The 14,155-nt window shown below is 33.6% G+C and overlaps 3 pseudogenes; 1 reads left to right on the top strand and 2 right to left on the bottom strand.

The window, feature by feature from the left end:
• Positions 1 to 1,361: 1,361 nt before the first annotated feature.
• LOC149571879 (cyclin-A1-4-like) lies at positions 1,362 to 4,539 on the bottom strand (annotated as a pseudogene).
• Positions 4,540 to 6,461: 1,922 nt separating this feature from the next.
• On the bottom strand, positions 6,462 to 6,884 carry LOC149571878 (RAN GTPase-activating protein 2 pseudogene; annotated as a pseudogene).
• A 1,346-nt stretch (positions 6,885 to 8,230) lies between these two features.
• Positions 8,231 to 14,155, top strand: part of LOC149571877 (uncharacterized) — a 33,758-nt pseudogene continuing 27,833 nt past the window's right edge.

Raw genomic sequence — 14,155 nt, 5'->3', positions numbered from 1 at the left:
TGTTGCTCTATGAAAAGAAATCAGTAGCTCCCCAAAGAGTCAAAGTGAAATAATCATTCGAATTCCTAATATCATACTTTAAATTTTGAGTAGCAAGTGATTTTCCAAAAATCATATTTTTAATTTTTTGGAGCAGTAACTTGTCTATGAATTTTCAATTTCATTGGTTGGTTTAGTATTAATAAAATGCATAATGATCACTATTCCTATCTAAGATATGACTATGGTGAAAGCAAAGCATTAAAGTTTTTACCTTAACATCTCTATCATTTTCTAAGCTAATAGAAAGAGCATTTTAAATGTACATAAATGTATCATCCAAAATCATTGTGATACTTCATAGCCAATTCAATTGTAATGTTACAAAGGGCTTTGCACTATCTATATCTCTAACATGTGAAGCCTTTTAAAACTAGTAATATTGTAGTCATTCATCAATTCTCTGAAGATTGGAATAGTAATTCTTAACCATACCACATAAATGAAAATTAAATGCAAGCCCCCAAAAATTAAAAGCTTAGGACTTTTAAAGTGAAACAACTACCATCCTAATAGATTGATAGTATTAGATCACAAACTTTGAAAATTACACAACGTCATCAAGTCAGTCAAAATCATGATAGTTCACATCAATAACACCAATAACAACCATCAATGAAACAACATGGAGTAGGGTTATGGTTTGAAGATCTTACCATAAAATTATCATAGCCAGAGCTAGCTAGAGTGAAGCTTACTCTGGTAAGCAAATCATCTAAGGTAATACTGTCATCCAGATATGTTGGAATTGCTTCTTTGATGCCCAATGCAGATGCTATAGAAAAAAACTCCACATGATCAATACTAAAAGGGAAGCAAATATATCATTTCAAGTAGGAATACAAACTTGTTTGATGACATGAAAAACGAAAATATTTTAGCCAGTACAACTAGTTTTTTATTTAAATACAAGGATTAGATTTTTATAATAGACCATCTAAAAAAAACTAAAGGTGGTGGTTTTGCTATGGATTTGAACACTAGATATTGACATCTATACTGGTGACAAGTTAAATCATTTCAACTAGACTATATAAAGCATTTGAGGACCTGAAAAATAAATTCTTTCAGCCATTGCCATTTGCTGAACATATATGGAGAACAAAACAATTAGGAGTGTCATGTGAATAGTACATATTATAGACTTTACATAGAGTAGACTTTGAAAATAGATAATGTGAAAAAAATTAAAGGATGTCGATTATTAAACAATTTCTAGATTTGAACACTAAAATTTGATATATCTGCTAGTAGTGAGTTGAATCCCATTATAAATTAAGAGCCACTCAACCCTCAAGATTTTAGCTTCAACTTCATTATTATTACTTTTCCAAGAACTGAGGAGAAATTACCGTTGGGGGAGACATGTTTGCCACACATTTGAACTGTAAATACAAAATAAAGATGCTAGAAATTATTGACCATGGGGGTGATAAATTTATAATTTTAAATGCTAGAAGATATTTAGATACCTTGTGTTGGCGATACTTCTCCCTGACTACAATCAATGCACACCCTTTGCTATTTAGTTGTAAATTATGTAATGCATGAATATAGTCCTTCATCTCTAATACTTTATAGCTTGTGTAATGTTCTAGCATAGCATTCTAAAGATCGAGGACAATAAAATCCTGTTCAAATTTTAGTATAGACAAGACCAAACAAAAAAATGACTCGATGGAATTTACATTACCCAGGGGAAAGTTCTATGATCAAGAGTCATCCTTACCACAAATACAGCTGATGCAGCTATCATTGACGAAACATAACGAAGAAAGTCATACTCAACAAGGGTGAGTTTAGCAAGACAATTGCCCTTGAATTCCAAATGTAGAGATGGAACCTGAATGAAAAAAATTATGAAGGTATGAATAAAATACTTTTATATATTAAATAATTTTATCTCCCACATACAAAAAAAGAAAACTAGAATGTAAAGCTACCTTATATCATGTTTGAGCAGCACGGGCAAAGCACCTATTTGAATTGAGAAGGGAAAATGAAAAATGAGTATAGCATTAATTTATCATGATTTTTCTATGGCTAACATTTGAATATATCAATTTTTTTGTTTTTCATGTTAACTTCGATGAAAATAGTCACCAAGATTGCTCCACAAAAAAATTACCTGAGAAAGCTCTTAGTTGTTGGTGTTGTCAGATCATATCGGAAATAAGTTAGGACATCAATCTCCATTTCTAACACCTATTAGTATTAAGATAAGGATAATTCTCATTTTAAGAATACCGTCCAAGAGAGATGTGACAAATCATCTTGCAATACAAAAGGAAAATTGTACCTCCTCCCTTGTGTAAGTATTATCTGTAATGTAACAAAATTCTTCCACATGTGGAGCACAAATTTCTTCATACTTCCTGAAAGTGACATCAAAGTAGTAGTTAAAAACTGACCAAAGAAAACAAAAGAAAAGAAAATGTTATAGTAGACAAGAAGTAAACACAAGGCAACAAGCATGCAAGTAACCCCAAGAAGCTAAAGCTTTTGTCTATTCACAACATTTGCAGAGAGAAACTGATCAATATAGGACACAGTTAAGTAAAGTGTATCTGGCACAAGCTTGTACTCCTCGGCAACCTATTACAACAATCTAATTTTGAATTGATTATATAAAATTAATTGCACAACTACAATAGGGCAAAATAAATATATAGATAGCATGAAGAAATGCAATAAGCAACAAACCTCAACAAGCCAATCAACAAGCATGCCCCTCATATTTACATTGATCTGCTATTGAATTGTTTCAATGTAACAAGGTAATGCTCAATATTTTAGCTAAAAAAGTAATTGATGATTGTAAGTATTAATCAAAAGAAGCTTCAAGAAAATGTCATAAATTCAGTCTAGCTTGACACATGAAAATCGATAACTTTTTTGCTTCAAGTACCTATATTACTTCATTTAAGCTTAGAACATCAAAAAAAAATTGCAATTTTTAGTGAAGATATGTATCAACTAAATCTATATCTAGCACACCACATAAAAACAAAGTAATTCACAACTTCCTCTATAGAACATTGTAGATCCATCCAAGGATCTATAGTTATATGCCTATAATAAAAAATTTACAACAATAAGCTGAAGTTGTTAAAAGCATAATACATCTAATGATAGTGAGAATTATACTAACAAGCATTAGAAAAGTGCATAAAAACAAATCAACTCAATTGAACAATATAAATTTTCTTAACCAAGAATAAAAGATCATTGTGAACAGAGCAAACCTCTATAATGCGTAGTTTATCATAAATTTCTATGGCATAAGTAGTACACATCTAAGGATCACCATGGTCCAAATCAATATCAATATAGTGAGAATGGCTTGAGCACCCCATACCCTCACGAGATTTGACTAGAATGGAAGGAACTCATGACATTTGTAGAAGATCAAAACTATGAGTAAAAAGCAAAAAGAAGAGAATTTCTAAAAATCAATCAAAAAAAAAAAACAAAACTTAATGAATTATATGTTTAGGTACTCTTAATTAGTTTACGAAATCCCAATCAAATTACCTTGTTTTGAATTGTTCTTGAACTCTCTTGATATGTGCTGATTTTGGCAAATTTATTGCTTTAGAGAAGACACTAATGCCTCATTAGCACATGCTGAAGAATTTTCATTATTTGTTTCAGCTACAAGTTGTTTGCATTGTAATTGCACTAGTATATTTTCTGCAGTTGTAGTTAGATCTTTAGAATTAGCCTGTATATCCTACGCATTCTCTCCATTGCTCTTTTTTTCACCAATCCCAACATCATCATTGGAAGAATGATCCTTGGAATGGCAAGGAACAAGTATCATATCCTTTTCAATTTCTACAACTTTGGTATCTGTATTGACATTCTGAATAATTCCTTAGCATTTTCCTTTGCTATTATTACCCAAGGATGCAGCCTAAGCTCATATCACAATACAAATAAATTATATATATCTGAAAGGAAAGCGTAAACTATTCAACATACAATAGTGAGAATTTCTTCAAGTGAGAACAGAGGAGATATGACACAAATAGTATCAGGTTCTCTTGAAGATATGCGAATTTTAAATTTAAACCCCAGTGTGCATAGAATACTAAATTAAAGCAGACTTTTGCCATACAATTTAGACTACACTGTCATTTCTCATCATCTCCCTGAAATAACATGTAGAATATAAAAGTTAAAACCAACATAAGTATGCAAAATAAAATTCAGTTTTACCTTATGTGTCCTAACTCTTGGCAAAGCCGATTCTCCATCTTTATACATGTTAGTCACATCTCCAAGTACTACTTGACGTTTAGCTAGACTAGTAGCATCATGTAAAGAATGTGTGGTGGAATCCTCAGATGCTGGTCTTTTCCTCATCTTCCTTTGGCCCACTGGAGGAAAAGGTGGGGGTAGTTGGTTTTCACAAGAAACAATGTTATTGTTAGATGTGGACTTCGCAACCCTAGCTCGAGTAATGCAGACATTATTAAGCTATTGTGGCCCAGTCATGGCTTGGTCACTTAAGCAATAGTGAAATGTACAAAGCCTACCTCTTCTAACCCTAAATTTCTGAATAATGTTTGCACAGAAGATTCAAGTGAGAAAATCTGTCATGAAACATGACCTATTACTCCTATGAACAAATCACAAGCTATAATTTGCAGGCACAAAATCTTGAAATGCAACTAAAATCATAGAGTTTAATTATTATCAAATCAATATTGTAAGCTAAAACCAGTTGAAAACATGGTTAACGATATGGAAAACATTTTAATAGGCTAAAAATGGATGTGCTTGTTAAATGCTGACTAACTTGAGAATACAATTTTGATCCAAGAATCTAAAACTAGTTGAGGTGTTAAGGGTACACTATAAACTAGTGAAAACAGAGAACAAAATTTAGTACAACAGTAAAAAAACTCACAACTAGGATTATGAGTAACTAGAAATATGTGCATTTTTATAGGAGTAACATTATAACTATTAGGTTAAGTTGCTCATTCAAATTTAGGGATAGACTTAGGTACCAAAATATGATTCATCATTTTTTTTCTTATTATGATTCATATGTGTAGGGCCCATTTGCCGTTGCACCAAAAGCCATGACTATTAGTGAACATGGAACACCACATAATTAACCACTTGTGGGTAGGGGAGCGCGTCGCATCACCCAACAATCTCCCCCTCGACGCGCATACCAGGTGCTTACGCGGGTCGGGAAGGCACTGGGGAGATTTGAACCCATGACCAGGCCAAAACCAGGCTCTGATACCAATTGTAGGGCCCATTTGCCGTTGCACCAAAAGCCATGACTATTAGTGAACATGGAACACCACATAATTAACCACCTGTGGGTAGGGGAGCGCGTCGCATCACCCAACAATATGGATTCATGTGTATATGTATTATATATAAGAACATATGCATGCATTGTGTTTGGAATCATGTGTATTTATTCCATGTTTGGCATATGGGTCTCTAGGGATCTGGGTAGATTTACATCAAAATTCATATGAATTCATGATGGATTCATGTTGAGTTCAGATTTAACCTTATGGGTTTGTCCAGATTCACAAATCACAAATCCATAGGGTCAAATCTGAGCACTATGCAAATCTAGTACATACCGGTTCAAGAATCCAAACCCAATATAGACCTAGATCTAGTCCACAAGCCAGATGCACAAATCTGGTAATATGGCTATTAGAACATGTAATGAGTATTGACTAGAATTTTCAACTCCAATGTTATTCAACCCAAAGTAATGCGACTCGGACTCAACTCTGACTCAATAAGGGCAATTCAACTTGTGACCCAGCTTGGACTTGGTCATGACTCGGTAATGACTTGGTGAGTCAGGGTATACTAATTGAATGTAAAAGAAATTTTATTTGTTTCTACTTTTGTATTCAGGAGGGACATATCCATGAAAATTGAGTTGTCCAAGGTTAGACCAAAGAAAAAAAGTCCACCGGTTAAAATCAGTGGATGCAAAATTGCATATATTGGTAACCTTCCTCGAGTTGTTAAGGAAGATGATATCAAACAATTCTTCAAGGACTCTAAAATAGAGTCAGTAAGTTTAGCATCATATAAAATAGGGCTCCACTGCCAAGGGACTAAAAGATGACTATATGTTCAAGGAAACAAAAAAGACCACATTGACTATATGTTCAAGGAACCAAAAGATAACTTCAATGAGATTATTACAAGCGAAAAAACTTTAGTCTCATTAAAGAGAATTGAGATGTGTGTTTGAAGACTTAACAATTTTTTCCAAATTTCTTTGAAATTGAAACCTCTTGTAGTGCTCTTAATCATAAATGCCATACCACTTTAACTCACTATCAGTTTCATAGTCACTATCACTGAGACCCTCATTTTTATATTGATACATCATGTGACCATCATATTTATATTGATACAGCACTTCAAGAACATATTCGCCTTTGGTACCTTAATTTTCTTAGCACATTTTTGACCATCTCAATTCCTTTTTTAGTAATGAAATTCCCAAAGATAAAAAGCCAACTAAAATTAGGCTTGTCTACAACAGCCTCTGTAGCAGCCTTAGCCCCAATCCTAGAGATAGTAGTAGTACTCAAATCAAGCACTCTAAGTTGCTTGTGACCTTTCAAAATTGCTTTGCATATCATGATTGTTCTGTCATCCTTGAGTTTGTTTTGTGTTGCAACAAACTTTGTCAACAAGCTTTTTTCAGCAAGGCATGCAGCCAAAGTTGGAGCCACTTTTGGAGTGATACCATTTCCAGCAATCATAAGAACTCTTAGAGATGGAGTAGCATCCTTGAGGTTATCTGCAATGGAAATTGTGCCTTCATCCTCAAGATTCATATAGTTTAAATGAACTTTTGTGAGACCTATTTGTCCATGGATGACTTGGCTCAGAGAAACACCACCGACTATCCCAAACATGTTATTTAATAAATTGAGTGTTTTCAACCTACCACCTTGGCTAAAAGCTCCTACTAAAGATTTAACACCTTAGATACCTATACAACTTCTTGAGAATTCAAAATCCTCCAGAGCAATGCATTTTTTTACAAGCACTGAAAGGGCCTCTGCCGCATCATCTTTTGAGTAGTTGTGACAAAAATGCAAACCCTTAATCCTTTCAAGAGATGGAAGAATCTCACAAATGAATCTAGTAGCTTCTTTGAAAATGTGGGTATTTATGAATTTCATATTTTTGAGTGTCTTCTGAGATTTTACATATATGAAATGTGTAACTTTGATTTTATAGATATTACTATCTAAGGGCACTAGGTTGGGGATGTCCTAATCATTTTACAAGCTAGGCACAATGGGAAGGGGAATTTTCATTCTCATCCCCATTAGTAAAATAATATTGCAATTTTAGTTATAAATTTATAATGGTCAACTAAGTTGTTATGATAAACTTCAGGAATATTCTTTATTCTTTTAGTTGTCATCTTTTCTTAGTTTTCAATCTTATCCTTATTGGAGAACACAGAGTTGATAGAAATGCTTTTATTACAATTTCCTTCCACAAGCATTTTCTAGTAATTTTTAAATTTTCAAATCCTCCATACAATATACTACTATAGTTATGCATCTCTTGCTTGTGTGTTACTCTATGGAGAGAGTTTTAATTCTGAGCAACCATGAACAATAAAGTGACAACACTTTTACAGAAAATACAAATAATATCCAAGCCACTTACCTTGGGATTGTACTCAGCATTCCTAGCCTGAAGAGCTATAGCCTTGAGGTCCAATTTGCAATCCAAATTTATAGTTGAAACAATGTTTTTGTGTATTTTTCCATTGAAGGCACGTGCATCCAACAAGAAAGATACAATTAAATTTTGAAAGAAACACAAGGAAGGGTATCTTTGAAATTAGAGCATTCCATTGATTAATGCAGACAACAATATGGCCTTATTAAATTAAAAAATATTATCCTCTACATATGTACATAACATTTTACAATGTAAATTGACATAACATTATCCTCTAAGTGATACTTTGCAAGTTATTAGTTAAGGCATTCATAGTGGTATCAGAGTTGTGATCCCGTCAACCAATGAATAATGCAGAAAAGTTTAAGACGTCTGAAAAAACAAAATAGGGTGGATCTTTTTTAGAAGCTGATTGAAATACCAAGGAGCCAACATAAAATGATCAAACTATTTAAAATAATATTGCAGCTTCAGAGTAATGCAAAATTCAAATCCAGTTAGAACATCACAGAAAGAGGGAAGCTCATCTTCAAACAACAAACAAATTGTTAGTCCCACGCCAAAACCTAGCAAACCTAGGTTCTCAAAAAAGGATGAAGAAAAAGCCTAAGACAACCATTAGCACACGAGTTTTTGTATACAGCTTGCAAATTAGAACAAGGATAGGTAAATTTCCAGCATTGCTACAGATTAAATATGCTTCCTGCTCCTCAATAACCCTTTTGATATTCTTTTTTATTTCTACCTACAACAACTAGGTATACACTTCTGATATTCTTTTGTATTGCTGCGTACAACAACTAGGTATACAGTAGTAGAGGCAAACAGTAGTGGGCTGGAGAAATCTTAGAATCTACAACAATGGTTGTGCTCAACCATTTTAATTTGTATTTTCCCATTTAGAGAATGTTTATTTCTTTGCTTGAAATGGTTTATATATGAGTGTGAATCATTCAAATTTCCTTAGTTAATAAGATGCTGAGTGAGTGTGTAAATTGGCTTTACACCTACATTCTACCACCATTTTTTATATGCAATCACTGAGAATATGCAACTTCTTTGCAATTACATCCATGATTCTTGACCTAACCCTAACATTTCTTAAAGAAAAAATTATAGTACTTTCTAATGTTTTGTTTATGAAACCATCTTGTTTGTATCTACCTACTGACCATGGTAATCCAAATGAAACTAAACACTGACAATTTGTGTTACTCCTCTATGTTAACGTATTACTTAATAAACCCATTTCTAGCAAAGATGTCAAATGTATACTTGAAACCAACATATGCAGAATGAAATTTAACCCAAGTGAAATTGATTTCATGGCTATAAGCTTCATTCATCTAAAAGAATTGGACTCATTGCATTGCCAATTGTGAATCTATCCTGAAAATATCCATTTGTGTCAATAAGCAAGTGTCTTGCAATGGATTCAAACTTCAATCTATTTGTCTCTATTGAGGTCTTTTTGGGGTATTTTGTGACAAGAACATTTTTGTATCCATTTTGACTGATTTCTAAGGAAAAGAACAAGACATCACTTTCTAAAATGAATGCTTGAGCATTACAGTATGAGACAAATGCACTAATTTTTGTGACATGTGTAGGCTATTGCAGAACAATGAAATATCAAGTCCACTTCCTGAAGAATTTTTGTAAGGCTCTACTCTTTATCCATATTTTATTTTCCATTTATGCTAGGTTTTGTTTTAGTATTTAACCCGTCTGCCCCATTTTTAGAGATTTGTCCCACAATAATCTAACTGGGTCAATACCCATGATTATGCTTGAACCGTCATGTACGAACAATCTTCCCTCTTATGCTATGTGGGAATTATGTTTCACATGTGAATGCATTTTTGCATTAAAATATAACTGATATTTAGATTGAAGTGTTGATTTTGGGGTTTGGGTGTTTGGAATTTGCCAGTATCAAAGGAAATCATCTGCTATTTGGAGGTACTATGTAGAATTGTCTTAGGGAGTCTCCAGCACCCATGGCTTTTATAGTGAATTCATGAGAAGGTGAGGTTATTTATGCTTCTTCAATCTTTTCAATCTTTATTTAATTTCCTTAGCTAAATAGTTATAGGTACGGTACCAACTGGAGACTCTAAAAAACATAAAGTGGCAGTCTCATTCAATGTAAGTCTGGGCCTCTTATGTTTAATGGGTTTTGGAGTTTGGATTTTCTTGTGGTGGAGACAAAGACACAATCAATAGGTTTTTATACTTGGGAAAGATCTTACAGTAGACAAATGCTCATGCCTTAACTTTGGTCCCAATGAATTTTCCTTCAAGACTTTGAGGTTATCCTTTCCATAACAATCCACCATGTTGGACTAATCCTTCCCACAAATGAAAGATTTTTTTTTAGGTTGCCCTTTACCTCTCTTGACATTCTCAAAGCTTGATTGTGGCACTTGAGAATTGCTTGGAGCAGACTTTAGTTGCGAAATCCTCTGAATTAGTACTAATGAATCTGTACAAAGGAAATTCCCATATTTTCTCTAATTAATAAATATAGTGTAAACAAACTTTTACAAAATCAAATATTTTCTCTCCTAATGCAATAATGTTTGGATTTTCTCTTGTTAAACATGCTAAAAAAAAAGTTGTGATAGAATCAAAATATTGATCACTAATTTCAGAGTTTCTTCATCATGAATCCTCAAATATGATTTGATTTAAAAAAATGTAGACACTCAATCAAGTAATTTCACAGGAGCTTAGGAGTACAAGAGAGGAACAAGAATAGAAGCTTCATGAGGCTATGGTGAAAAAGACTAGAGAATGGGACAAATCAAAATGTGAGCGTAATTCTAGAATAGTAGAATTGGAGCAGCTGCTAAATGAGGTAGAAGCAAGAAGTAATGCAACATCCACATCTCTTCAGGAAAATTCAAAAGCATTATCTGATTTGCAAGAAGCCAGAAACTAATTTGAGTCTAAGGCTAAAGTTCTTCAAACTAAACTTGAGATGTTAGAAAGTGAGAATGTTGGCCTCAAATATAAACTTCATGCTCTTAACAAAGAACTAGGTATAATAATTAATGAAAGGGATATTAGTAAGAAATCTGCCCAGGCTACTAGCAAGCAGCAAATAGAAATAGTTAAGAAAGTTACCAAGTTAGAGGTCGTGTGTCAAAGGTTAAGAGGTTTGCTTAAAAAATGATTACCAGGGCCTACTACACTGGCTCAAATGAAACTTGAAGTAGATACTATTGGAAGGGAGTCTGGGGATATCAAATTGAGGAAGCCACTTAGTAAGGGTGTTGGTTCACCACATTCTTCAGTAGAGACATTAAATGATAGACACAAAGAACATTCTCAAAAAGCAACTAAATACCATACAGGAAAAGTGTCGGCAATAGAAGAAGAGAACAAGATGCTAAAAGATGCTCTCTCAAAGCAAAATGGTGAGCTTAAGGCTTCTAGAGTCATGTGTGCTAGAACAGCTGCAAAAGTCTCCACTGTTAAACAACAGTTGGAATCTTTGAGGAGAAGGCGAGGAAAACCTGCACTTGAGTTGCATTTGGAAGGATCAAGAAATGAAAGCACAAGCAATCCACGAAGCTTGTCTTCCATTTTTTAGGATAGGAATGATGATGATCCTAGCATAGAGTCATGGGCTTTAGCACTGATTGTAGAGCTAGATCATATCAAAATAGAAAAGGTCATTGGCAAAGCTAAGAAGCTCAGTGATGTGTCCAAGGTAGATTTGATGGATAATTTCCTTGAGATGGAGAGATTGGCTTCCATGGATTCAACTAGATTGGATCAGACAGAAGTAGGAAATTTAGATGAAATCATTGATAAGAATGTTTCAAGAAGTTTTGATATTTCATCTAATCAAGAAGATAGAGCTTTCTTAGAAGAAGCTCTTGCACAAAAAGAATCAAAGCTTCAAACTATCAATCAAGAATGCTCTGAGTTGCTAAAAAAAATGAACCATTTACAAGAAAATCTAATTGTTTTACAAGCTAGAAACACTTGGAATGAATCTGCCCTAGTTTGTCTCAAAGAAAAGCATGATATGATCCTTGCTGTTGATGTTGAGGGTGCGGACCTGCACAAAATACTAGATGAGGTCAAATATGCCATGGCAATAGATGCTAAAAGTACTAGAGATTCTTAGGCACATATCTGGTCTTCTGTGAAAGCTAACTTCACTTCTCATTCTGATACTGGGATTAGAATTAGTTCTATTGATGTAGAGTTTGCAACTACTATTGTCAGCATCATTAATTTCTTACAATCTATAGCCCAAGACCCTGAAAAGACTCAAAAATTAAAATCATCAAATACTGATAAACTGGTTTTTAGAATTCAGGAGTTTTCTCAGTTAGTGGATTACTTTTTGTAGTGCAAAGAAAACATTACAGAGTTAATTTTTGAACTGATATCTTTGTTATCTCAATTTAGGAAAATGTTTTCTCTTGGTTTTATTGAAATCTTCCAAAATGAAGCCACAGATTTTAGCAACCAATTGCCCAACCTGATGCAGTCTAGTTTTATTCGTAATTCGATTACTACAGATAATTTCACAAGACAAGAAAGTGCTCGGGATCTTTCAGGAGAAGAAAAGGCAAATAGCCTACGCTTTCAACTAGCTGGTGGCAATTTATACATAATTAGGAAGCTTAACAGCATTCAAGTAGAAAAAACATCTTTGGAATCTAAGTTAAAGGCCCAGGTAAGCAGAATTGGAGAGTGAGAAGAGGAGCTTATGTGCTTCAAGAGTGAGAATGCAAATCTAGAAACAGTCTTGGTTATAGCCAAAGAGGATCTTGGACACACACAGTATCAGATTATTGAGTTAAAAGAGGAGCTCATACATCTCAAGAGTAAGGATGCTAATCTAGAAGGAGTCTTCACTGTAACAAAAGAGAAGCTTGATCACACCCAGCATCAAGTTACAGAGTTGGAGGAACAACTTATGCATTTGAAGAGTGACAATGCTAATCTAAAAGGTAGTCCTAGCTACAACTAAAGAGAAACTTGAACACAGAGAAAGTCAACTTACTAAATTGGAACAAATGTTGGAAAACTTGCAAATGCAGCTTGAATCTACTAAGGAATCAAAGCAGTTATTAGAAAATGAACTAGCAACCATGATTTCACATAAATCAAATATTAAATCTCAATTAAAGGCAATAGAAACTGAGATGAAAGGGTTGTCTGAAAAAGTGGATGCTTTGGAGCTAGAGCTTCAGGAGGAGCGTATGTAATGCAAAGATGCCATTACCAAGTGTGAGGTTTTAGAGGAGTAGTTACAAAGGTTTCTGAAATGCTTCAATCCTGTTTCAAATATACCAAATTGATGTATATTTTAATTTACTAAGATATGTTGAGTTCTATCTAATTTTTTTTATAACTTCTTCAACATGCATGCATTCAGTTTCAGACCTAGGGTTTCTGAAGTAATGTGAAGATGTTTAATTAGATACCAGGAAGGAACAATTTTTTGAGTATTCCTAAAGTTTTGTATTAGAGGAATAAATTAGAAAGAGACTGGTATTAACCAGCCTGCTTGGAACCCCTCATATTTAATCTATGTTCTTTTCTTCTTTGCTAAATATACAAATCAAAAGTATGCATATATTACTAATTTGTGCTTGCTTTCTATTGATTCTCCATGCTAACCAATGTAAAGTTCATGGTTGAAGTACACTAACATTTTCTATTTTATCATCACAATGAGATTTAAACTATAAAATTTAGCATGAAGATTTGCTTGGCATGAAGCCATGTTTTCTTATCTTGTTTATGTAGAAGCAGATTCCACAATAATAAATGTCCAAGAATGTATCATGAATAATTGACATGACTTAAATGCAGGTAAGTCTATCAGATCTTCAAAATCCATGTTAAATGCTGATTTATTTCTAGGATAAATTGTGTGACAGTTTTTAGCATCAACGTTTCGGATCATACTACATGATCCATCATCAAGATACGGGAGAGTAATGTTGATAGATCATGTAGGATGATCCAATTTAACATTGATGCTAAAAACTGTGACAAAATTGATCCAAGAAACAAATTAACATTTGAGTATAGTTGCCTCGAAATGAGGCAGAACTATCCAAAAGGGACTATATACACTGAGAAAAATATGGTAGTTTTGTGATATGGATATCTAATACAAACAGCTTTCTCTCCTTTTAATATAAAGAGATAGATCTATAAGGGAAACCACATGCTTCAATTGAGCATGAAGGATTCCACACACTTAAATTAACCTAAAGGATTTGGATGTTGGTGATTTCATTTAGTTCATGGTTATCTTGGAGATTAAAAATTAAAAATCATTTATAGACTAGTGAAGAAATGAGCACGAATATGTAGACTGATTTGAATAGAGACCTTTTTGGCTCACGAAGAGGTTCTTGATCCT

Source organism: Cupressus sempervirens, chromosome 2 (genome assembly GCF_028749045.1).
Source record: "Cupressus sempervirens isolate cs-2001-9-10 chromosome 2, ASM2874904v1, whole genome shotgun sequence".
NCBI lineage: Eukaryota > Viridiplantae > Streptophyta > Pinopsida > Cupressales > Cupressaceae > Cupressus > Cupressus sempervirens.
The sequence above is the reverse complement of the archived record's forward strand: the minus strand, read 5'-3'. Positions and strand labels throughout refer to the sequence as shown.